The 23,513-nt window shown below is 38.2% G+C and overlaps 5 non-coding genes across 5 annotated transcripts; all 5 read left to right on the forward strand.

Moving 5' to 3' along the window:
* Positions 1-17,632: 17,632 nt before the first annotated feature.
* On the forward strand, positions 17,633-17,705 carry Trnaf-gaa (transfer RNA phenylalanine (anticodon GAA)). Its single transcript has one exon. It is a non-coding gene; the product is annotated as a tRNA-Phe (tRNA).
* A 985-nt stretch (positions 17,706-18,690) lies between these two features.
* Positions 18,691-18,763, forward strand: Trnaf-gaa (transfer RNA phenylalanine (anticodon GAA)). Its single transcript has one exon. It is a non-coding gene; the product is annotated as a tRNA-Phe (tRNA).
* Positions 18,764-19,208: 445 nt separating this feature from the next.
* On the forward strand, positions 19,209-19,281 carry Trnaf-gaa (transfer RNA phenylalanine (anticodon GAA)). The gene has a single exon. It is a non-coding gene; the product is annotated as a tRNA-Phe (tRNA).
* Positions 19,282-20,264: 983 nt separating this feature from the next.
* Trnaf-gaa (transfer RNA phenylalanine (anticodon GAA)) lies at positions 20,265-20,337 on the forward strand. The gene has a single exon. It is a non-coding gene; the product is annotated as a tRNA-Phe (tRNA).
* A 969-nt stretch (positions 20,338-21,306) lies between these two features.
* On the forward strand, positions 21,307-21,379 carry Trnaf-gaa (transfer RNA phenylalanine (anticodon GAA)). Its single transcript has one exon. It is a non-coding gene; the product is annotated as a tRNA-Phe (tRNA).
* The last annotated feature ends 2,134 nt before the right edge of the window (positions 21,380-23,513 follow it).

Raw genomic sequence — 23,513 nt, forward strand, 5'->3', positions numbered from 1 at the left:
ATCTACTGACCTATTTCTTAACCCAATGTGACCCAGTTTCGAACTTGATGTAGATATCATCAAGGAAAACATTCTGACCAATTTTCCTGAAGATCCATTGAAAAATATGGCCTCTAAAGAGGTCACAAGGTTTTTCTATTTTTAGACCTACTGACCTAGTTTTTGACCGCACATGAGCCAGTTTCGAACTTGACCTAGATATCATCAAGCTGAACATTCTGACCAATTTTCATGAAGATCCATTGAGAAATATGGCCCTTAGAGAGGTCACAAGGATTTTCTATTTTTAGACCTACTGACCTAGTTTTTGATCGCACGTGACCCAGTTTCGAACTTGACCTAGATATCATCAAGTTGAACATTCTGACCAATTTTCATGAAGATCCATTGAGAAATATGGCCTCTAGAGAGGTCACAAGGTTTTTCTATTTTTAGACCTAATGACCTAGTTTTTGAAGGCACGTAACCCAGTTTCAAACTTGACCTAGATATCATCAAGGTGAACATTCTGACTAATATTCATGAAGATCTCATGAAAAATATGGCCTCTAGAGAGGTCACAAGGTTTTTCTATTTTTAGACCTACTGACCTAGTTTTTGACCCCACGTGACCCAGTTTCGAACTTGACCTAGATATCATCAAGGTGAACATTCTGACCAATTTTCATGAAGATCTTATGAAATATATGGCCTCTAGAGAGGTCACAAGGTTTTTCTATTTTTAGACCTACTGACCTAGTTTTTGATGGCACGTGACCCAGTTTCGAACTTGACCTAGATATCATCAAGGTGAACATTCTGACCAACTTTCATAAAGATCCCATGAAAAATGTGACCTCTAGAGTGGTCACAAGCAAAAGTTTACGGACGCACGCACGGACGGACGGACGACGGACGCCGCGCGATCACAAAAGCTCACCTTGTCACTTTGTGACAGGTGAGCTAAAAAACAAAGACAAATATCAAACAGGGAATGCCACGCACCAAAAACGCAGCCTCCTCAAAACGAAACCCACAGCACGCAGATGCGTGCACCACACACACACACACACACACACACACAGCCAACACATTAGGACAAAACGAACAAACAAAGGAACACACACACACACACAAAGCCAACACATCAGGACAAAACGAACAAAGGAACACAGTTGGGCACCGCCTTGGAACGGTCAGTGGCAAAAACACCACTGGGGAGCTTAATCCGGTTTTGACAAAAATAGAATCGATTCTATATCAATCATTGGTTGCAATTTGGATTGCTACTTTAATACGTTTGTCAGATGTTCATCCAAATCCGGGACCAAACACCCCAGATAATTCTTTCTCTAGTTCATCTTCATCTGTAAACCTTCTCAAAAATGGCCTTAGTATAATGCATTTGAACATTCAAAGTCTTCGTCCGAAAATAGATCTTCTCGAGATCGAAGCCCAATCCTATGATATATTGATTTTCTCAGAAACTTGGCTTACATCAGATATCGACAGTAATGACCTTAAAATTCCAAACTTCGGTCTCCCGTTCAGAAAAGATCAAGTTGATAGAATTGGCGGTGGTGTTGAAATCTATTTGCGTGATACCTTACATGGTAATATACGAAATGACCTCATGATCAACGGATTAGAGGCTATCTGGATTGAAACAAATATGAATGATAAAAAACTACTAGTAGGCGGTTTTTATCGACCACCGAATGCCAATAACGAATACTGGTCACACATAGAAGAGAGTTTTGACAGGGCATATAACACCAAACTTGAAAATATAATAACAGCAGGCGATTTTAATATAAACGTAGCTGGCTCGCATTCACATAAAATCGACAATTTAGTTGCGTCTTATAATTTTGAACAATTGATTACAGAACCTACCCATTATACGGAAAATTCGTACTCTGTTATAGACTTAATTATTGTAAAAAATAGCAACAGCGTACTAGCTAGTTTTGTAAATGACCCATTTATTCCTGACCTTACCAGATATCATTGTCCCGTTGTTCTAGTCTTAAAACTAAACAAAATGAAAAATGACAGTTTTAAGAGAAATATTTGGAAATACGACCAAGGGGATTTCAATAATTACAGATCTATTTTAGGAAGTATTCACTGGAATTCTATTCTTTCAAATGATAATATGGAACATATAGCACTAAGCATAAACGAAACCATTATAGACGCCGCAAAGAAATCTATTCCGAACAAGCAAATTCGATGAATTGGTATCCCCCGCCGAAAGGGTTTGTGGTGAGGAATGGCAAAAAGATATATCCTGCAAAAAGTTAAGGATGTTAATAAAAAGCAAATAATTTCATTAGTCAAAATCAATTTAACAGAAAACAAATGTTTAATTAAAGAGTACACAATAAATGTATGATACTTTGATCCGGACTAAAGAATTTATTTTGAATGGGATATGCTTACTGTAATAAGCTTAGCTTTTAAAATTAAATGCAGTTAATTGAAATGTGAGCTTGAAGTTTAACTGGAATGAAATATTTCTTTGAGTAGTTTGGCACCAGGTGTTGCTGTTTTACATGTACATTTGAACATAAAAGATCAGATGTCCTTAAGAGAACACAGATAAGATATCTTTAACATGGCTGAGGGCAAGGTTTGTGCAGTCACAACTTAACATGTTGAAGGTTTGAACATTTAAAAAAAAAATAAGGATGGAAATGTATATAGATATATGTATATATTAATTTTTTTAGGGGGTGGGGGTGCTGGGGAACGGGAGAGGAAACAAAATTTCACATGCTGATTATAAATATTGATTGAAAATTAAAAATGAAAAAAAAAAGGTAAAAGGGTGAAGTTGGAGTGGGGGGTCAGAGGATGCATGATCAGTGGTAGGCATGACTGGGTGGAGAAGTGAGGTGGGGGAATAGTACAACTTGGAAGGTTTGAAAAAAATCTAAAATAAATGAAAAAAAAAATTTGGGAGGGGGAGGGGGGGGGTGGGAGTGGGGTTGGGAGGGGGAGGGGGTGTGACCAAGGCAAGTGGGTGACCAGGTGTGGGTGCGTAACTTCACATGTTTATAATAAATGTTCACAGAAAAGAATGAAAGAAATTTAATGAAATTCTGCCAAATGGTAAGTTTGTTATGTACAAATATGTGGATTTTTAGACAATTAAAGGGCAATAACTCTGAAGTTACAAAAGAAATCCGTAAAAAAATTGTCTGTGCACAACCACATTATAGTGCTCTAAATTCTGTTAAAGTTTCATAGTTCTAGGTCAAATATATCAAAAGTTATGATGCAGAAATTGGCATATCTATAGATCTATAGTACCCTATATAGTTAACGCTAGAAACTTCTAAGGGCCATAACCCTGGTGTTACTTGGGCAATCGGTCTGAAACTTGATGGGCCCCATAACCTCATAGTGGTGAACACGTATATGAAGTTTGTTTGAAAAAAAAATCTAAAATAAGGAATGATTTTTTTTTTTTTTTTTTTTTTTTGGGGGGGGGGGGGGGGTTGTCGGGGGGATAGGGGGGGGGGGGGAGGTGTGTGATCAAGTTAAGGGGGCGACCAGGTGTGGGTACACAACTTCACATGTTTACAATAAATGTTCATGGAAAAGAATGAAAGAAATTTAATGAAATTCTACAAAATGGTAAGTTTGTTATGTACAAATATGTGGATTTTTATACAATTAAAGGGCAATAACTCTAAATTTACAAATAAATCCAAATGAAATTGTGTGTACACAACCACATTATGGTGATCTAAATTCTGTTTAAGTTTAATAGTTCTAGGTCAAATATATCAAAAGTTATGATGCAGAAATTGCCATATTTATAGTTCCCTATATAGTTAACACTAGAAACTTCTAAGGGCCATAACTCTGGTGTTACTTGGGCAATCTGACTGAAACTTGACGGGCCGCAAGAACTCATTGTGGTGAACATGTATATGAAGTTTTAAATAAATATTCCCAACCATTTCCTAGATATGGCTCCGGACGGACGGAAAGACGGACGGACGGACGGACAACGCCAAAACTATATCCCTCCGACTTTCGTCGGGGGATAATAAAGAAGTAACTATCCGCCCAAACGACGTTCCTTGGTTTAAGAGTAATATCCGTAAACTAATTAGAAAGCGAAACAGATCTCACAAAAAAGCTAAAGAAAATAATACGGAATATTATTGGGCAAAATTTCGAAAAATTACAAATGAGGTAACGAAACAAATAAAAAAAAGCAAAAGCGGACTATAAACTAAATCTTATAAACAGGATTAATGATAATTCATTAACCGTCAAGGAGTGGTTTAAAATTGCAAAAAATATAACTAAAAACCCGAAAAACACTGATACTATCCCAACATTAATAACCCGAGATCTGACTGCCTCAACAAATACAGAAAAGGCGGATATTTTAAACAATTATTTCTGTAGTCAGTCAAGTACAGATGATACTAATAAAATTTTGCCGAATATTGAACAACCCTTAAACACTTTTATCTACTTTGCAGATTTCGAGGCAAGATGTTATCAACGCCATTAATCAAATGGACTCATCCAAAGCTTCTGGCCCTGACCAGATAAGCCCAAAATTGTTAAAAGAGGCATCCGTGGAACTTTCAAGTCCTCTTTCGCAATATTTCAACATTCTTTTAGCGAAATCTTTCTTCCCAGATGAATGGAAAAAGGCAAATGTTACGCCAATTTTTAAAAAATCAGATCCCTCTAATCCTGGAAATTATCGACCTATATCTCTATTAAGTTGTGTGGGTAAATTAATGGAACGTTGTGTACATAAGCATGTTTATAATCATTAGATAAATCAAAATCTACTTAGCCCATTTCAGTCCGGACTCATTCGTGGAGATTCTACAACAAATCAGTTTATATCTATAATGGTATTTGCAATGCCCTTGATGATGGCAAGGAGATATGAGTAGTTTTCTGCGATATTTCAAAAGCGTTTGACCGTGTTCGGCACCGTGGATTAATACATAAATTATCGTCTTTTGGAATAAGGGATTCCCTTTTACAGTAGTTTACATCATATTTAGAAAACAGAAAACAACGCGTAGTCTTAAAAAACTCAAATTCAAAATGGAGGAACGTCATGGCCGGGGTGCCACAGGGCTCGATCCTCGGGCCTCTTCTTTTTCTCATTTATATAAACGACATTGTGAAAGATATTAAATCAAACATTCGATTATTCGCCGATGACACAAGCTTATATCTAGTAGCTGACGATCCAAAAGACGCCGCATCTCAACTCAACTCTGACCTCGGTAAAATACATCATTGGGCAAAAACTTGGCTAGTTAATTTTAATCCTAATAAAACGGAAACTCTTCTCATTTCTAGAAAGTAAAACAAACCTCACCATCCGAACTTATTCATGAACAATATTCTTATAAAAACAGTAGAAGAACATAAACACTTAGGAGTCATATTTTCAAGTGATGGTAAATGGTGCCCTCATATTTCATCAGTTATTTCTCGTGCATGGCAGAGCATAGGAATACTAAGGTCGATGAAATTTATTATCAACAGACAATCGCTCGAACGCCTTTATATATCTTTTATAAGACCACATCTCGAGTACAGTGATGTCCTTTGGGACAACTGTACTGAAGAACTCAAACGCGAACTAGAAGCGATACAAAATGAAGCAGCGAGAATTATTACCGGCGCGACGAAGCTCTGCAGTATTAACAACCTGTATACCGACTTAAAAGTGGGAAACACTATCTAACAGAAGAAAGAAACATAAACTTATACTATTCTACAAAATGAAAAATGACATTTCCCCAAGCTACTTATGTGACCTTATCCCTCCTTCTACACAGAATAGATATCAATTAAGAAATAAGACGAATATTCCCTTATTAAGTTGTCGTACACAATTATATAACAATTCTTTTATTCCATCCGTGATTCGTGAATGGAACGCGTTGTCCGAAGAAATCAAAGCAAGTCCTTCGTTAGAAATATTTAAGAGACGCTTAAACAGCAACGTAACCAAACCCCCGCCGCATTACCTTTCAGGAAGTAGGATTGGTCAAGTACTACATACTCGTCTCCGTCTAGGCTGCAGTTCCCTAAATTATGACCTTTTTCGTAAATCAATTTCAAATAATCCTTACTGTATATGCGGTGAACCAGAAACAACAAATCACTACCTTTTATCGTGCCCGATTTATATACCACAAAGACAATTGCTCCTAAATGAATTACCTTGTGCACCCACTATTGATAACTTCTTGTTTGGTAACGAACACTTAACAACGACTCAAAATATATCGGTCTTTACTAAAGTGCAACAATACATCGTTGCCTCGAAGCGATTCTCCACGTGACCGGCATACCGGTGCGTGCGGTAGACCATTGGCGCGGAATGGCCGCATGCAGCACATTCTTAGTACCAAGCAGCATTTCTCAACTATTTTCACAATGTTCATACTTTACTAACTAAAAGGCTATAAAAAGAGTTTAAACTAACAAATAAATACACAAACCCCATACTATTTTATACTCTATCCTTACAACATGTTTTACTGTCAAGGAAATGAATTAATATAAGTTTTCGCTGAAAACTTGTTTTCAGATCCTTTACATCATTTTGATTGTAAATGTTACTGTATATATTTATGTACATGATATATCTAATAAATACTGTTTAAACTAAACCGGTTTATGGTGCGCACCCAACCTCACTCTTACCCCCACCATGTTCCAAAGACACGGGACAGTGTAAATAAAAGTAATCCCCTCCAGGTGAATCTCTTACACACGTAATGGAAACAAAAAGGCATGGCATGTAAAACACAAAAATGCTACTGTATAAATATATAAAAAGCAAACCTTAAGAACCAAAAACGTATGTACTCAATGCCTTTTCAGAAGACAGAGCAACAAGAGAAACACCCTTAAGGGCTCGACGAAACAGGCCAGAAGACAAATATCAAAACAGTTCAGTCCTGGTAAGATTTATAAACTGCTTATCATAATGTCCTCCCCCTCTTCCGTCAGACACAATCAAAGAGGGAAGCGTAGTGTCCAACTGTAAACGGGTTGAACACTAAACATGCGGTATGTCTAAAAACAGTTGGGTCGTAAACTCTTATAATAAAACGTTTAATAACTTTACCAAATACATTTGGAAAATTACCATGACCCAACATCTTACGAAATATGTAAACCACATCCCCATAAAAAACGGGTTTAGAAATACCTTCTCGCAGAAGTGCCTTTAAATTACTATTGAATTTTAAAACTAAATCAGAATTACGCTAGTAAAATTTAGCAAAATATTTATGCAATTTGTAATAACGGTAGCCTTGCTGAAGAAGTTAACTTGTAATATATTGATTACGTTCATTGAAATGCTAGACATGGCTACACGCTCTGGCAAACCGAATTAATTGAGAAATATATACCCCATAAGATGTAGCCTGAGGTACATCCCCATCCAAATGGGGAAAATTTACAATACTAAAATTAAAATCATCCCTCTTGTCATAAATTTTGGTATGTATAATATTGTCATAAGTAGAGAGATGTAAATCTAAAAATGAAGCATCAGTATCCGAAATGTTAGTTTTAATTAACTGAAGCTCCCTAGGATAAATAGTACCCACCAAATGACCAAAAAAACGGATTATCCATATTAAGAATATCATCCAGATAGCGTGATATATTGTTAAATGCAGTTATAACATCTGCCTGCGTATCTGGAGAAAGGCTCAACATAAAGTCTCTTTCATAACAATACAAAAACAAATCTGCGACAAGGGGTGCATGATTTGTTCCCATGGGAATACCAACAACTTGTCTAAAAACTGCATTCCCAAACCTGATGTAAATGTTGTTCAATAAAAAGGAAAGGGCTTTACAAACTTCGTCACAGGTCCACATTGTATAATGTTTAATAATATTGCTAGTAAAAAAAAGCTTTATCAAAATTGCAAGTGAGAAATGTAGCATTCAAGTCAAACGGTGAAAATTGCAGACTCGGTTTGATCGAGTCTGTTCATGAGCAGTAATGGAACACTGCCCACGTCCCCTAGCACCGGCTTAAGCAGTATTCAATTTTTCAAATCTAAACGAGTTCAAATCAAAAACTGCAACACTGCCCACGCCCCCTAGCACTCAAGCTTCCAAGCTTTGATGGTAGAGGCCTCGGCGATATATGATCATTTTGTGTCGATTCGCCGTGAACCCCAACTCACTCACTCACTTGATGGTAGAGGAAGACCCTAGGTGCACCTCCGTGCATTAATTCATCACGCGCAGGAATCTGGGTATAACCACCAACCTCCTTTAAAAACAAAGAAAAATATCAAACAGGGAGTGCCACGCACCAAGAGCGCAGCCTCCTCAAAACGACCCCCCAGCACGCAAACGCGTGCACCACACACACACTCAAAGCTTACATATCAGGAAAAACGAACAACACACACACCCAAAGCCAACACATAAGGACAAGACGAACAATAACCATATACACACGCGCGCACACGAAGTCAACACACAAGGACAAAACGAACAAACAAAGGAACACAGTGGGGCACCGCCTTGGAACGGTCAGTGGCAAAAACACCACTGGGGAGCTTAAACCGGTTTATGGTGCGCACCCAACCTCACTCTTACCCCCACCAAGTTCCAAAGACATGGGACAGTGTAAATAAAAGTAATCCCCTCCAGGTGAATCTCTAACACACGTAATGGAAACAAAAAGGCATGGCATGTAAAACACAAAAATGCTCGTGTATAATTATATAAAAAGCAAACCTAAGAACCAAAAACGTGTGTACTCAATGCCTTTTCAGAAGACAGAGCAACAAGAGAAACACCCTTAAGGGCCCGACGAAACAGGCCAGAAGACAAATATCAAAACAGTTCAGTCCTGGTAGGATTTAAAAACTGCTCATCATAGAGTCCTCCCCCTCTTCCGTCAGACGCAATCAAAGAGGGAAGCGTAGTGTCCAACTGTAAACGGGTTGAACACTAAACATGCGGTATGTCTCAAAACAGTTGGGTCGTAAGCAAGCTGGATGGCTTCCTGACAAAGAAATAACGCCCCGTGTGAGGCTCGAACCCACTTCGGTGAGGGACAAATGTTTCAAAGTCAGAGACCTTAACCACTTGGCCACGGGGGACACGTTTGGAAAGAAAAATAAGCTGGTAGCCTAAGAGACAATCCTAGAGTAGTCCCTGTTCACTACCTGAATCGACACGTTCAGCTTGCTGTGTTTAAGGATTTTGACAAACACCTATTAATTTAACACAATACTAATTGCTATCGAGAGCGAGTGGGTTGTATTTTTCGGCAAGTCGACACACAAAAAAAAAACAAAGACGAATATCAAACAGGGAATGCCACGTACCAAAAACGCAGCCTCCACAAAACGAAACCCACAGCTCGTAGACGTGCACAGTGGGGCACCGCCTTGGAACGCTCAGTGGCAAAAACACAACTGGGGAGCTTTAACTGGTTCCCATGGGAACAAATTCTGCACCCCTTGTTGCAGATTTGTTTTTATATTGTTACGAAAGGGATTTTATGTTGAGTCTTTCTCAAGATACACAGGCAGACATTATAACTGCATTTAATAATACATCACGCTATCTGGATGATATACTTAATATGGATAATTCGTTTTTTGATCAGTTAGTGGAAAATATGTATACCAGGGAGCTGCAGTTAAATAAAACTAACAACTCGGATAATACTACTTCATTTCTAGATAAACATCTCTCTATAGCTATTTACGACAATTTCATACATACCAAAAATTATGACAAGAGGGATGATTTTAATTTCAGTATTGTAAATTTCCCACATTTGGATGGAGATGTACCCCAGGCTACATCTTATGGGGTATATATTTCTCAGTTAATTCGGTTTGCAAGAGCGTGTAGTCATGTTGAAGATTTCAATGAATGTAACTTATTTATTACAAATAAGTTTCTTCAACAGGGCTTCTTCAACAGGGCTACCAACCCGCCCGCTTAGCTCAGTAGGTAGAGCGTCGGTCTACGGATCGCGGGGTCGCGAGTTCGATCCTCGGGCGGGGCGTGTGTTCTCTGTGACTATTTGATAAACGACATTGTGTCTGAAATCATTAGTCCTCTACCTCCGATTCATGTGGGGCAGTTGGCAGTTACTTGCGGAGAACAGGTTTGTACTGGTACAGAATCCAAGAACACTGGTTAGGTTAGCTGCCCGCCGTTACATAACTGAAATACTGTTTAAAAAACGGCGTTAAACCCAAAACAAACAAACATCAACAGGGCTACCGTTATTATAAAATCTGGAAAGTAGAACCCTCGGAAGCACCGAGAACAAGGCAAGCAGTGAAAATTGCAGACTCGGTTTGATTGAGTCTGTTCATGAGCAGTAACGGAAAATGCAACACCGCCCACGCCCCCCAGCACCGGCTCAAGCAGTATTCAATCTTCAAATCTAAATGAGTTGAAATCAATGATCCCGAAGGACCAGAAAATATAACAATATATGTCTCAAAACAGTTGGGTCATAACCTCTTTTAATAAAACGTTTGATAATCTTTCCAAATACATTTGGAAAATTACCGTAAACCCGTTTTTATGGGGATGTGGTTTACAAACTTCGTAAGATCTTGGGTCACGGTAATTTTCCAAATGTATTTGGAAAGATTATCAAACGTTTTATTAAAAGAGGTTACGACCCAACTGTTTTGAGACATACCGCATGTTTAGTGTTCAACCCGTTTACAGTTGGACACTACGCTTCCCTCTTTGATTGCGTCTGACGGAAGAGGGGGAGGACTCTATGATAAGCAGTTTTTAAATCCTACCAGGACTGAACTGTTTTGATACTTGTCTTCTGGCCTGTTTCGTCGGGCCCTTAAGGGTGTTTCTCTTGTTGCTCTGTCTTCTGAAAAGGCATCGAGTACATACGTTTTTTGTTCTTAAGGTTTGTTTTTTATATATTTATACACGAGTGTTTTACATGCCATGCCTTTTTGTTTCCATTACGTGTGTAAGAGATTCACCTGGAGGGGATTACTTTTATTTACACTGTCCCATGTCTTTGGAACATGGTGGGGGTAAGAGTGAGGTTGGGTGCGCACCATAAACCGGTTTAAGCTCCCCAGTGGTGTTTTTGCCACTGACCGTTCCAAGGCGGTGCCCCACTGTGTTCCTTTGTTTGTTCGTTTTGTCCTTGTGTGTTGACTTTGTGTGGGCGCGTGTGTGTATGCTTATTGTTCGTCCTGTCCTTATATGTTGGCTTTGAGTGTGTGTGTGTGTGTGTGTGTGTGTGTGTGTTGTTCGTTTTGTCCTGATGTGTAAGCTTTGAGTGTGTGTGTGTGTGGTGCACGCGTTTGCGTGCTGGGGGTTCGTTTTGAGGAGGCTGCGCTTTTGGTGCGTGGCATTCCCTGTTTGATATTTTTCTTTGTTTTTATAGTCCTTTCTTGCTCAACTTGGAATGGCGCTGTAAGCAGCCTTAAGTATACTGGCGTTGAAGTCTTTGACAACCCGGTTGATGTCTCTACCTTCCACTCTGATGTCTTTACAGAGCTCATCACTCAGACTTTGGTAAAAGGTCCACCTGGCCTTCTTGTAGTTCCATCTGCGGATGTTAGGTGAAGTAGAGGCTATACGGTCCATAGTAAGTTGGACTGGGCGATGGTCGCTACCTCCTAGTTGTTCATTGACTTCCCGCTTGACATGTCCATGTATGTCATCAGTACATAAAGCAAGATCAGGGGTTGATGTTGTTCGCCAGCTTCTGGAGTAAAAAGTTGGGGGATCATCTGGCTTGTTGATGAGGTTTAGCTTGTTATCATCTTGCCAGGTCTCTACTTCCTCTCCACGTTTATCCAGGTGGTCATATCCCCAGCTTTGTGAGTGACTGTTAAAGTCTCCTACAATGATGAACTGGTTTCATCAGTTGTAACTTTGTCAAGGGACAGAGCTTTGTCACTTGGAGAGTATATGTTCACACGTTTCAAACTGAAATCGTTCTTTCTGAGGCTCAGAACTTGGAACTCGGAGTCATCAATATGCGTGTTGGTCTGGACAGCGCTGATGTTGTTCCTGACCAATGTCATGATGCCTCCTTTTCGTCTGCCAATTCTGTCACACGGAAACACTGGTATCCTCTGACTTTGAAGGATTTTTCTGGCTGTAGGTGAGTTTCCTGAATGCAACAGACATTGATGTCTTTCTCATGGAGGATATGCTCAAGTTCAGCTTTCTTGTTGAAGACTCCCTCCGCATTCAAATGCATCAACCTGAAAGGCTGATGCTGATTGGTTCTTCTCCTTGGTATGTTCCTCCGTCTTCTCTTTGCATGTTGTGGATTGAAGGAGGGACCCCCAGTAGCTGTGGGTGGACTCTGTCGAGGCTCAGAGCCCGGCACTGAATCCCCCTGGAGGGACCTCAGAGATTCAGCACCACGTTGTTGAATACCGGATGGCTGTGTAGACATAGCGATATTGCATGGTGCTGTGGTTCGTTAAGAGAGTGCCAATGGCCCAGCACCTCTGTCGTCAACTCTCTAGGTTTCTTTCGGGGTTACCTCACCCTTAGTTCCGAGTTAAAACCCTATCCTGGGAACACAGGAGCTATTTGTCCCATAGCTGGGGGTCTGTTCATAGGCATCAGGGCGTGTCCACACACCGGTGGGCCTGGCATGCCACATGTCTGGGGGCAGACCTCCTCCGAGTCCCCTGCAGTTCTGCCTGAGGTGCTCAGTTACCGTGTGGCGCCAACTTGGAGGCACTGCAAAAGGCCTTGTCTGCAGAGAGGCTATGTACTGGCAGGGAAGACTTACGCACTCGGCTCCTTTTTCACCAGAAGGCTAGCCAGCGGTGGAGGCTGAAAGCTGAAGGTGACAAGCACACAACACACAGCATACCACACTTAACGCATCAGCAGACCAATTGCCACACTCTATGGGGGACAACTTTGTATGAAAAGGTTAACAAGTGTACTAAATTATTAAGTACAATATCAAACTATTATCAGTTAAGATATTAAGAGGATGTACTTCTATGAATTCACAGCAGTATTCAACATATTCCAGCAAAACTGACCTGTTAAAGTGCCATTATTTTCACACTCTTAAAATACTAACAGACCCCTAGCATACTTAATTTCTAAATATGGGTGTACCCCCTCCCCCTTTGGAATTTCAGCACATTAAGATTCAGGTGTTAGTTTTACATGTTCTGGCTTGTTTATTTTTTTACCAAAATCTAGCAGAAAAGATACAGGCGTGTAAGCTTTAGAACCTTCTGACAGCGGACTTGCAGTTTTTAAATCCTACCAGGATTGAACTGATTTGATACCTGTCTTCTGGCCTGTTTCGTCGGGCCCTTAAGGGTGTTTCTCTAGTTGCTCTGTCTTCTGAAAAGGCATTGAGTACATACGTTTTTGGTTCTAAAGGTTTGCTTTTTATATATTTATTCACAAGCATTTTTGTGTTTTACATGCCATGCCTTTTTGTTTCAATTACGTGTGTTAGAGATTCACCTGGAGGGGATTCTTTTTATTTACACTGTCCCGTGTCATTGGAACATGGTGGGGTAAGAGTGAGGTTGGGTGCGCACCATAAACCGGTTTAAGTGGTGTTTTTGCCACTGACCGTTCCAAGGCGGTGCCCCACTGTGTTCCTTTGTTTGTTCATTTTGACCTCGTGTGTTGGCTTCGTGTGTGCGCGCGCGTGTGTGTGTGTTTGTGGTGTGCACGTCTGCGTGCTGTAGGTTTAGTTTTGGGGAGGCTGCGATTTTGGTACGTGGCATTCTCTGTTTGATATTTGTCTTTGTTTTTGTTTTTATTTGAGTTCTAAAACAGAATTTTACAAAGATATAGACATTTACCTTTTTGATAAAATGTTTCAGGAACATCTGGTACTAACCATGTGTGTAAAACATTACCTTGGGCATGCTACAGCCATTAGTTACCACATTTTGTGGGTATACTTCTTCAAGATACAACAATCGGTACCTTTAGAACAGCATATGCAATCTTTCAAACTACAATATTGACTATTATCCTAATAGCATTTCGGACTTTATCTTCAAAATTTCTATGAACACTTGGGTCAGTATCCATCGACTACTGCATATGCTTACATATTTGTCAATATGGGTTATTTGATCTAAAATAAAAAATTTTGAACATGTTCAAATCATTGTTTATATAATAACTGAATAATACAAAATAATATTCATTACTGAAATCCATTAAATGAGGTTGACAACGTTTTGAATCGCCAAACCCATTCTCAAAAGCAAAATGTACACATTGGGGCTCTCCATACTGAACAATATGTCCAATATTCAAATTGTTTAGTGTAAATGGTACAGCTTCTAAACCATGTTGAATCAGTTATAATACTTTAAACAATCAGAATGAGTAATAAGAAAATGTTGACCAAAAAAATGTCCATACCAAGTTTGACATTTCCTCCAGTTTGTAGCATTTTGGAATTATCACATCATTTCGTATTATCCGGATAACAAGGGTGATGTTTGAAAAACTATTTCCTTAATGCTTGTCAATGCTGAAGGATCAAAAAACTTGTTATTTAAGAAATAATATATATCTTAGTGATTGGTTGCTGAGTAAATCATTGGTGTTCAGATGTTAAGAAATTATATCACGAGGACGCATCTGAACCACAATAAATAATTTTATTCAAATCACTCAATTAGATATATCATTTCGTTTCTAATGTTAAGTTTCATTGACCCTGAAAAATCAATAATTTTTATATTAACGGTCAAATTTTATATCCAGTGTGTGACATCAGTTCACATCTTGTTATCTTTTTCGGATTCCAAAATAATGTAACTTTACGTAAAAATCATTTGTACACCAGTAGATCAATTAACCACCTCGGTAGCCAAGTGGTGGAGCGTCCGCTTCAAGTGCGGGAGGTTGTGGGTTCGATCCCCGACTGCGACATACCAAAGACGTAAAAAATGGTACTAGTGGCTTCCTCGCTTGGCGCTCAGCATTAAGAAGATAGTGCTTGGACTGGTTAGCCTGGTGTCAGTATGTGACTGGGTGGGGTATCATGCCACGTGTCTACGGCGTGATATTCCAGTGAGGCAGCACTATAAAGTTGGGCATTTTGCTCACTGCTACAAGTAGACACCCTCATTTATGACTGAAATAAAATCTTAAAAGTAGATCCCTCGGAAGCACCGAAAACAAAGCAAACAGTGAAAATTGCAGACTCGGTTTGATTGAGTCTGTTCATGAGCAGTAATGGAAAATGCAACACTGCCCACGCCCCCTAGCACCGGCTTAAGCAGTATTCAATCTTCAAATCTAAATGAGTTGAAGTCAATGATCCCGAAGGACCAGAAAATATAACAACACTGAGATGAAGTCGAAAGATTGTTGAAAAAGACGTTAAACTTGAACACACACACACACACACACACACACCTACTTAGGAAACATTTGTGATTGTTAGCTGGTTAACAAAAAATGTGACCTGCTTGAGATTATGTTTTTAAAATCAGTTCAAAGTGATAACACACATAAGTTTTGACACTGTTCGGTTTTCAGAGGATTTTTTTTATGTATAATATTCTGTTGTGACCATGAAAACTGTTCGGTTTTGAGAGTTTCCAGTATACAGTGCTTTTTAAATTGAAGAGAAAATCTTGGGACTTCCGGTTTTTGAAGGGTTGTTTTTCATAGTTTCTACTGTATGTACAAACTAACATTTATTTTACAAAAGAATGCATGGTAAATGACCATGATTTCATTAGCTTTCTCTTCTAGTGTGGAAAAATCAGGAAGACGCAAGAAACTATGGCGTTAGAATGCACGAATTTAAAACGTATGTTTAAAATGAGATATTAATGAATTCATAGTCATCACACAACACTGTCTTTCCCGCGCATTACATGAACATTAATGTATTACTTAATATAAGACATTTTCAGACCTTAGCCCTACATTACTATGTTGAAAGTTTTAGCCTTTGGCATACTTGAGTAATAGCACAACATGTCAATGTTAGCGTCACATCTGCCTTCTATTGCATGTTTTACCCAAGAGGTATCTAATGTCTTACTAGAAAAATAAATGTTTAAAAATATTACCTAGTCCACGCTGATGCATAAGGCTAATGACCGGTCATCACATGCTGTCTTATACATCATATGTACTGGAAACTTTGATCGTGTACCAGGGTCTAGTTGATCCAGTACTCAAGAGTTCCAGCTGATATGGAGTTTCTTGCACGAAGGGCACTTCAACCACTCTGTGGCAAGTATGTAATAATCTTCAAGGTCTAAGACAAGACGGGTCTGGCGGTAAGGACCTTCTTTTGTTAACTCTGTCTTCTTACAGACTGGACAAAGAAGCTTCATCTTCCAGATACGCAATGGCATCCACAGAAATAGCCTATGTCCAAAGTAACGGTCCACTTTTGGTCGCTGAGTTGGCAACAACTGTGGGAGGGGAGGGTTGTACCACAGACGGTCTATCTTCCTATCATCCATCTCAGGTTTTCCATTTGCATTATATGTAAATAATGCCTTTGATATCCATTTCATGTCAATTTGAGGAAGACAGGCCTTCCAGCTCTCAATCATATGATAGTCTGAAAATTATGTAGGCTGAAATTAACTTAAGCACTATAAGCAGAAAGCATGGGACTATATCGATATAGAGATAATACAATTTTGTTTTGTTTTGTATGTCAACATTATTTGTCAAGATCACAAATATATCCAAAGGGCTTCTGCAGACGTACAGAAATACAACATATATGGTCACTGTTCTTACATATAAAGATGATTTATTTATTTTGTTTGATTTAACGTCGCACTGCCACAATATAGGTCATATGGCAACTTTCCAGCTTTAATGGTGGAGGAAGACACCACCATTTGCCCCTCCGTGCATTATTTCATTATGAAAGGGCACCTGGATAGAACCACCAACCTTCCGTAAGCCAGCTGGATAGCTTCCTCACATGAAAAATTCAACGCCCTGAGTAAGGCTCAAACCCACGTGAATGAGGGGCAAGTGATACAAAGCCACTCAAGGAGGCCCTTTTAAAGATAATATATGACAACTAAATTTATTTTTACCATATGCGACGACATAAGATCAAGTAAATTGGAAGATACAGACTGGAACTAATTAAGGGAAAATGTTGTGCTGGTAAAATGTTGTTATTAAATACCGGTTTCGGATTGCTTGAACAAAATGTGTAGAGAAACTCGTAAGACTCAATGAGACATCAGCTGATTGGTTAAAAATGTGTTGCCTTTGATCATAAAAATATCTGTAAAATCTTGAAATGTAATACGTTTTGTGCAATTTGAAATATTTTATAGCTGCCTGGCTATATATTTGATTCTGAAATTTGCTATTTAGTAATGTAAGTATTAGCTCTTATCATTGTCGACGCGATTTGGTTACTTAGTACTTTTATTCAATACACATTCAAATTGTAAAGCGCGTTTCTGAAAATTAAAAAATTTGTTTGTGCTAATACATCTTGCGCGTTTCCGATTTCCAGAAGTTAAACGTGGTTCACTGTTTGTATCGATTTCCGATATCATCACAGTACTGTTGTTCTTGCATACGTTCTATAGCTGTTTAATCACTTGTTATTCCCCGAGCGCAAAGTTCATCAGCCGGAATAGCTCAGTTGGGAGAGCGTTAGACTGAAGATCTAAAGGTCCCTGGTTCAATCCCGGGTTCCGGCGCGAACGGAACGTTCGGCGGCTGATACCTTTTTCTTATGTGCAGAAATGGCATCATTAATTTAAAATTCCTGAATATGTAAATAACTTCTAGGGGGATGGTAAAGAAAAACATTCGTTGTAACTATCTATAACATATTTCGCTCAAGAAACTACAGAAAACATAGGGGTCATTTGTATACAATGCATACTTTTATTTCCACGACTGCTTTCATAAATAAGTAAACGAACAATTACTCTCCAAATGCCTTAGTTTTTATTTCTAGGTCTCAGTACAAAACCAAAGAAATGTGTGGGTTCATATTTGATGCAAGAAAAATATTATACGGCAAACAAACACACTGTAAAATCAGCTGAAATATGACCCCCAGTTTGTATTGGTGTTGTATAACCTAAGTTTCCGTAATGAAAATGATACCGAAATGTTAATCATAGACATGATGATTGATTTCAGGAAGTGGAAGATACAGACGAACTAATTAAGGGAAAATGTTGTACTGGTAAAATGTTGTTATTAAATGCCGGTTTCGGATTGCTTGAACAAAATGTGTAGAGAAACCCGTAAGACTCAATGAGACATCAGCTGATTGGTTAAAACTGTGTTGCCTTGGATCATAAAATATCTGTAAAATCTTGAAATGTAATACTTTTTGTGCAATTTCAAGTATTTTATAGCTGCCTGGCTCTATATTTGATTCTGAAATTTGCTATTTAGTAATGTAAGTACTATTTCTTATCATTGTCGACGCGATTTGGTTACTTAGTGTTTTTATTCAATGCAAATTCAAATTGTAAAGCGCGTTTCTGAAAATTAAAATTTGTTTTTGCTAACACATCTTGCGCGTTTCCGATTTCCAGAAGTTAAACGTAAATTGCACTTTCGGTTCACTGTTTGTATCGATTTCCGATATCATCACAGTACTGTTGTTCTTGCATACGTTCTATAGCTGTTTAATCACTTGTTATTCCCCGAGTGCAAAGTTCATCAGCCGGAAAAGCTCAGTTGGGAGAGCGTTAGACTGAAGATCTAAAGGTCCCTGGCTCGATCCCGGGTTCCGGCGCGAACGGAACGTTCGGCGGCTGATTCCTTTTTCTTATGTGCAGAAATGGCATCATTAATTTGAAATTCCAGAATATGTAAATACATTCTCGGGAGATGGTAAAGAAAAACGTTCATTGTAAGTATCTATAACATATTTCGCTCAATAAACTACATAGGGGTCATTTGTATACAGTGCATACTTTTATTCCCACGACTGCTTTCATAAATAAGTAAACGAACACTTACTCTCCAAATGTCCTAGTTTTTATTTCTAGGGCTCAGTACAAAACCAAAGAAATGTGTGGGTTCATATTTGATGCAAGACAAATATTATACGGCAAACGTAAATTGCACTCTCGGTTCACTGTTTGTATCGATTTCCGATATCATCGCAGTACTGTTGTTCTTGCATACGTTCTATAGCTGTTTAATCAATTGTTATTCCCCGAGTGCAAAGTTCATCAGCCGGAATAGCTCAGTTGGGAGAGCGTTAGACTGAAGATCTAAAGGTCCCTGGTTCGATCCCGGGTTCCGGCGCGAACGGAACGTTCGGCGGCTGATACCTTTTTCTTATGTGCAGAAATGGCATCATTAATTTAAAATTCCTGAATATGTAAATAACTTCTAGGGGGATGGTAAAGAAAAACATTCGTTGTAACTATCTATAACATATTTCGCTCAAGAAACTACAGAAAACATAGGGGTCATTTGTATACAATGCATACTGTTATTTCCACGACTGCTTTCATAAATAAGAAAACGAACAATTACTCTCCAAATGTCTTAGTTTTTATTTCTAGGTCTCAGTACAAAACCAAAGAAATGTGTGGGTTCATATTTGATGCAAGAAAAATATTATACGGCAAACAAACACTGTAAAATCAGCTGAAATATGACCCCCAGTTTGTATTGGTGTTGTATAACCTAAGTTTCCGTAATGAAAATGATACCGAAATGTTAATCGTAGACATGATGATTGATTTCAGGAAGTGGAAGATACAGACGAACTAATTAAGGGAAAATGTTGTACTGGTAAAATGTTGTTATTAAATGCCGGTTTCGGATTGCTTGAACAAAATGTGTAGAGAAACCCGTAAGACTCAATGAGACATCAGCTGATTGGTTAAAACTGTGTTGCCTTGGATCATAAAATATCTGTAAAATCTTGAAATGTAATACTTTTTGTGCAATTTCAAGTATTTTATAGCTGCCTGGCTCTATATTTGATTCTGAAATTTGCTATTTAGTAATGTAAGTACTATTTCTTATCATTGTCGACGCGATTTGGTTATTTAGTGTTTTTATTCAATACACATTCAAATTGTAAAGCGCGTTTCTGAAAATTAAAATTTGTTTGTGCTAACACATCTTGCGCGTTTCCGATTTCCAGAAGTTAAACGTAAATTGCACTTTCGGTTCACTGTTTGTATCGATTTCCGATATCATCACAGTACTGTTGTTCTGGCATACGTTCTATAGCTGTTTAATCACTTGTTATTCCCTGAGTGTAAAGTTCATCAGCCGGAATAGCTCAGTTGGGAGAGCGTTAGACTGAAGATCTAAAGGTCCCTGGTTCGATCCCGGGTTCCGGCGCGAACGGAACGTTCGGCGGCTGATACCTTTTTCTTATGTGCAGAAATGGCATCATTAATTTGAAATTCCAGAATATGTAAATACATTCTCGGAGGATGGTAAAGAAAAACGTTCATTGTAAGTATCTATAACATATTTCGCTCAATAAACTACATAGGGGTCATTTGTATACAGTGCATACTTTTATTCCCACGACTGCTTTCATAAATAAGTAAACCAACACTTACTCTCCAAATGTCCTAGTTTTTATTTCTAGGGCTCAGTACAAAACCAAAGAAATGTGTGGGTTCATATTTGATGCAAGGAAAATATTATACGGCAAACAAACACACTGTAAAATCAGCTGAAATATGACCCCCAGTTTGTATTGGTGTTGTATAACCTAAGTTTCCGTAATGAAAATGATACCGAAATGTTAATCATAGACATGATGATTGATTTCAGGAAGTGGAAGATACAGACTGGAATTAAGGGAAAATGTTCTACTGGTAAAATGTTATTAAATACCGGCTTCGGACTGGTTAAAAAAAATGTTGTAGGGAAACCCGTAAGACTCGATGAGACATCAGCTGATTGGTTAAAATTGTGTTGCCCTGGATCATGAAAATATTTTCAAAATCTTGAAATGTAATGCTTTTTGTGCAGTTTGAAGTATGTTATAGCTGCATGGATATATAGTTGATTCTGAAATTTGCTATTTAGTAATGTAAGTACTAGTTCTCATCAATGTCGACGCGATTTGGTTATATAGTGTTTTTATTCAATACACATTCAAATTGTAAAGCGCGTTTCTGAAAATTAAAATTTGTTTGTGCTACCACATCTTGCGCGTTTTCAATTTCCAGAAGTTAAACGTATTGCACTCTCGATTCACTGTATCGATTTCCGATATCATCACAGTACTGTTGTTCTTGCATACGTTCTATAGCTGTTTAATTACCTGTTATTCCCCAAGTGCAAAATTCATCAGCCGGAATAGCTCAGTTGGGAGAGCGTTAGACTGAAGATCTAAAGGTCCCTGGTTCGATCCCGGGTTCCGGCGCGAACGGAACGTTCGGCGGCTGATACCTTTTTCTTATGTGCAGAAATGGCATCATTAATTTGAAATTCCTGAATATGTAAATACATTCTCGGGGGATGGTAAAGAAAAACGTTCGTTGTAAGTATCTATAACATATTTCGCTCAATAAACTACATAGGGTCATTTGTATACAATGCATACTTTTATTTCCACGACTGCTTTCATAAATAAGTAAACGAACAATTACTCTCCAAATGCCTTAGTTTTTATTTCTAGGTCTCAGTACAAAACCAAAGAAATGTGTGTACATATTTGATGCAAGAAAAATATTATACGGCAAACAAACACACTGTAAAATCAGCTGAAATATGACCCCCAGTTTGTATTGGTGTTGTAAAACCTAAGTTTCCGTAATGAAAATGATACCGAAATGCTAATCATAGACATGATGATTGGTTTTAGAAAGTGAAAGATACAGACTTGAATTAATTAAGGGAAAATGTTCTACTGGTAAAATGTTGTTATTAAATGCCTGTTTCGGATTGCTTGAACAAAATGTGTAGAGAAACCCGTAAGACTCAATGAGACATCAGCTGATTGGTTAAAAATGTGTTGCCTTGGATCATAAAAATATCTGTAAAATCTTGAAATGTAATACTTTTTGTACAATTTGAAGTATTTTATAGCTGCCTGGCTATATATTTGATTCTGAAATTTGCTATTTAGTGAAGTAAGTACTAGTTCTTAAGCGAAAAGATAAGAACTATTTGTAGGCCAAAAAAAAGAGAAAGTGTTCTTTGTTTCATATAAAATTCAGCTATTTCAGACTAATTTTGATACAGTTTCTAGATTTTCACTCCGTCGTGGATCTGTTTTTCATAAGATATTCATACATTTGCTTCAAGAAAACGAAAAAGGGTGTTGAATAGTATGCAGTGAAGTGCAAGTCAGCTGAAGTCGGGTACCCTCATATTGCCTCATCGCAGCGGAAAGCTTTCCGCAGAATAAACACCCAACTATCGTTTTCAATTAAACAACTCGAAGACATGCGAATATAAGTATGAAAAGTGTCTTATTGTATGTAAAATACATTCCACGAGTAAAATAATACCCATTTGGTCCCCGGTTTATGCGCAAGTGCGCTAGAAATGGAAAAATTAGGGTCTATTTATTAGGGACTTATTTCGACTGTATGCGACTACCACTTTTCTTATTCATTTTTGACCCGGTTCTTTAGTTGTAAAATAATCAAAGATTATTTTATTTGTTTAAATTGTTATATTAGGTTAGACAGTACACCAGCTCAGACCTGTCAAGTTGAGAGAAAAAGGGTCTAAGACAGACCAGGTTTAGGCCGGTTGTCCGGGCTGAGGCCTAGGAAATGGGTCTCGTAGATATTAAGTTAGGTTTTAAATATGACACTTGTTAAGACTGAAATATGAAAGTTATGTACGAAATATTCTACTGTGTAAATAAACATAAAACATATACAGACTCGTCTTTGTGTTACGTTACAAGTGTTTGTATTGAAGACACAATCAAATTGATTGGAGTGTTTCTGAAAACAAGGAATATGTTTGCGCTAACACGTCTTGTCCGTCCCCGTTTTCCAGAAGTCAAACCTATTGCACTACCGATTCACTGTTTGTATTGATTTCCGGTATCATCGCAGTACTGTTATTATACAATCGTTCTTGCATACGTTCTATAACTTTTTAATCACACATTGCAATTTTTTTTCAGCTGGAATAGCTCAGTTGGGGGAGCGTTAGATTGAAAATCTAAAGGGCCCTGGTTCGATCTCGGGTTCATTAATTCGAAATTTCTGAATCTGTTACCAATATAATGCATTTTCAGACCTGCTTTTTCATGTTAAATTGTGATAATATTCAGGCTTTTTTTACATTCGTTTAATTGGGAATTTCGGTTTAAAATGAAAAAAAATATGTATTTGGTCGTGTAAAAGTGCAAATATACCGTCACACATCCGTTATATTAAAAGAATTGTCTTCTGGAAATCCGTTACACTTTGTTCCGAAATATGTTACATCTTCAAATGAAACAGGGATTTTCTGTTTAATGCGATACAATTTTTGGCCACATGACTTTTCATGCATTATTTCATCACAGGCGGGCACCTAGGTGGAACCACCAA

Source organism: Mercenaria mercenaria, chromosome 12 (genome assembly GCF_021730395.1).
Source record: "Mercenaria mercenaria strain notata chromosome 12, MADL_Memer_1, whole genome shotgun sequence".
In the NCBI taxonomy this organism is placed as follows: domain Eukaryota; kingdom Metazoa; phylum Mollusca; class Bivalvia; order Venerida; family Veneridae; genus Mercenaria; species Mercenaria mercenaria.